Here is a 3,414-nt window from a genome sequence, read left to right as displayed (position 1 = left end):
TTCCTTCCTTCCTTCCTTCCTTTCTTTCTTTCTTTCTTCCTTTCTTTCTTTCTTCCTTTCTTAAGTTTTATTGTTGAGTGTGTGCACGTGCACGTGCATACGTTTAGGTGCCTGTGGAGGCTAGAAGAGGTTATTGGATCCTATAGAGCTGGAATTACAAATGGTTGTGAGCTGTCTGATGTAGGTTCTGGGATTCAAACCCACATCCTCAGTAGGAACAGCTCCCTTCGGCTCCAGTCCCCCCTCCCCCAGAATTCATCTTTGAATCTGGAGATGTCTTCCAGGCGTCTTTTGACTGCCATAGCTCAACCCATCACATTCACATTCTGGAAGGAAGGAGAGAAGGAAGGAAAAATGATGCCCTCAGAATAGCACATCTCATTTTTCAGGCATACGTCTGGAAATTCACCGGGACCCTTGATGGTGTTCTTTTAATGACTCTTTTAATGATTGCTTTGAGGTTGCAAGGAAGCTGGCCAAATGCTGAGTGTGTGGTGCACACAGTCACCCTCAGCAAAGCTTGTTTATCAGAAAAATGGGAGGGGAGAGGTCTGAGGTCACCTCTGCGATCATAATCTGTCTACAGAGGAACAGAAGAAAATGTATAATGATCTCGTTGGTGCAGGTTATGTATGGTGACACACACTGCAGGTTACGTATGGTGACACACACACTGCAGGTTACGTATGGTGACACACACTGCAAGTTACGTATGGTGACACACACTTATAAACCCACCTGCTGGTCAAGACACTAAAGCAGGAGAGTAGAAAGTTCAAGGCCAGCATAGGTAACTTGCTGAGACTCTTGTCATTTTGAGTCTAGTTTGGTTTGGTTGAGACAGAGTATCACTATGTAGGACTTCTGTCCTGGAACTCACTCTGTAGATCACCAGGCTGGCCTCAAACTCAGAGATCTGCCTGCCTCTGCCTCCCCAGTGCTGGGATTAAAGGCATGGGTTTTTGTTTTGTTTTGTTTTGTTGTTTTGGTTGGTTGGTTTGATTTTGGTCTTTTGAGAAACAAGGTTTTGGCCATCCTGGAACTCAACTCTGTAAACCAGAGTCAGCAATCCAACAACTTCTACCTCTTGAGTGCTGGAATTAAAGGTGTTCGCCAGCACCATCCCACCCCTATCCAAGGTATGTTTTAAAAGTAGGATGGAAGCTGGTATAAGGGTGCATGCCTTTAGTCCTGGCATTTTGGAGTCAGAGGCAGTGAGAACTCTTGAGTATGAGGCCAGTCTAGTCTACAAAGTGAGTTCTAGGCCAACCAGGAATCCATAGGAAGAGCCTGTCTCAGAAATCAAACCAAAATACACAAACCAAAAACCTAAGTCCTTTCTACCCCTAGGCAGCAGAGAGGCATTCTTTGGGTTCTAGAGAATAAATCTTAAGAGTCAGAGTGCACTTGGGAGGCAGAGGCAGGCAGATTTCTGAGTTTGAGGCCAGCCTGGTCTACAAAGTGAGTTCCAGGACAGCCAGGGCTATGCAGAGAAACCCAATAAAAAAAAAAAAAAAAAAAAAAAAAAAAAAGTCAGAGTGTCATCTGGACATGCCCTCTGGACATTCTAGGACAGTGGTTCTCAACTTTGTTAATGCTCTGACACTTCACTATAGTTCGTGTTCTGATAACTCCCCAATGGTAAAATTATTTTCTTTTTCTTTTTTTTTTTAAGATTTATTTATTNTTATATGTAAGTACACTGTAGCTGACTTCAGACACACCAGAAGAGGGCATCAGATTCCATTACAGATGGTAGTGAGCCACCATGTGCTCGCTGGGATTTGAACTCAGGTCCTTCAGGTGAAAAAAATCAGTGCTCTTAACCACTGAGCCCAGCCCTAAAATTATTTTCATTGCTACTTCATAACTGTAATTTTGCTAGTTATGATTTTCATAATGTACATATCTTATATGCAGGCTATCTGATATGTGACCCCTATGTGACCCACAGGTTGATAACCCCTGCTCTGGGAGCACCTGTTGACTCCCTGCTGGTGGTGGCTGTCAACATTCTTCCTTTGGTGGCTCCACCGCCCCAGGTTCCACCACCTGGTGCATGGTCCCATCTCTGCTAGCTATCCCTTGGTCTCCCTCCATCTCTGCTAGCTGTCCCTTGGTCTCCCTCCATCTCTGCTAGCTGTCCCTTGGTCTCCCTCCAGAGGTGTTTCCTAATGCACTGGGGAGATGCACTTGTCAAGAAGATGCTGTGTCTTCACTATAGTTCAGCGTGTGCACTCAGTGTCGATGGAGACTAGAAGAAGATGTCAGAGCTGGAACTGGAGTTCCAGGTGATGATGTGGGTGCCCTCAGAATCAAACTCTGGTCCTCTGGTGCTCTTCATCACTGAGCTGTCTGTCCAGCCTCCGTGTTCTGATTTCTGATAGGAGGCAGTGCTACTCTTAAGTGGGTTGGCTAGGCTCGAGTGCACATTGGATGTTCCTGGAATATAGGTGTCCCATCAAGTAGGAGAGGCTGACTTAGCTTTTGGGACCCACAACTTGGACAGGCCCAAGGCATCAATTAATTCATTGGTAAAGTGAGAAAAGCCATAAGCAGTATCATGACTAATGAGCTCATCTTTCACGGGGTCTCATATCATCATCTTAAGTAGGTAATAGAAAAGGGCCCAGGGGCAAATACGTTATGGTAGGAACTGTAGAAATTATTGTGGGGGAGGGGAAGCTGCTGATACTACTCTAGCTGCTTCTAATATAAGGCTCTTCAAATGTACGCAAAGGGGGAAAAAAAATCTGTTTTCTCTTTGATCATAATGTGTGCTCAGATCATTTCCTAGCTCCTAGCACTAGAAAGAACACAAAGTTTTCTCATCAATCCTGAAAAGACTATTGTAAGGAGAGCTCTGAGGGTCTGCTGCCTTCAGACATGCATGGCTCTGTTGTCAAAAATCAACACTTGGTTTGGTTTTTTTTTTTTTCCTTTCGTGCTCATCATGGCCAGGCAGCCGCGTGTCTGTTGATATCAAGAACTTTGAGCCTTTCTGTCATTATTCCTCCCCGTGATGCTGCAGGCTGTGGGTTGCTGTGTGTGCGTGCATGTATGAGTGTGCAGTAGTGGGCGACAGAAAAGAAGAGAGAGAGAGAGAGAGAGACACAGAGAGAGAGACAGAGACAGAGAGAGAGAGAGACACAGAGAGAGAGACAGAGACAGAGAGAGACAGAGACAGAGAGACAGAGAAAGGATAAGGGAGGGGGAAGAGACAGAAGAGTGGAGGGTGGTGGATATTTCTGAACACATTCACACTCTTCTTGCATGAGTCAAAAATCACATACAATCCCATTGCCCTAAGAAAACCACTATTGTGGATGTGAAAGGTCCTGCACCGGCTGGTGGTTTAGAACCCCTGATCCTCAGCTGGTGGCACTGTTGCTGTTTTTTTTTTTTTTTTTTTTT

At 45.1% G+C, this 3,414-nt stretch overlaps 1 protein-coding gene across 1 annotated transcript in view; it reads right to left on the bottom strand.

Annotated features, from left to right (window-relative positions):
- Glt1d1 (glycosyltransferase 1 domain containing 1) overlaps positions 1 to 3,414 on the bottom strand; it is a 92,005-nt gene that overhangs the window by 78,421 nt on the left and 10,170 nt on the right. The gene's annotated exons all lie outside the window — the stretch shown is intronic.

This window comes from Mus caroli, chromosome 5, assembly GCF_900094665.2.
Source record: "Mus caroli chromosome 5, CAROLI_EIJ_v1.1, whole genome shotgun sequence".
Classification (NCBI taxonomy): domain Eukaryota; kingdom Metazoa; phylum Chordata; class Mammalia; order Rodentia; family Muridae; genus Mus; species Mus caroli.
This window is presented reverse-complemented; position numbering and strand designations above follow the sequence as displayed.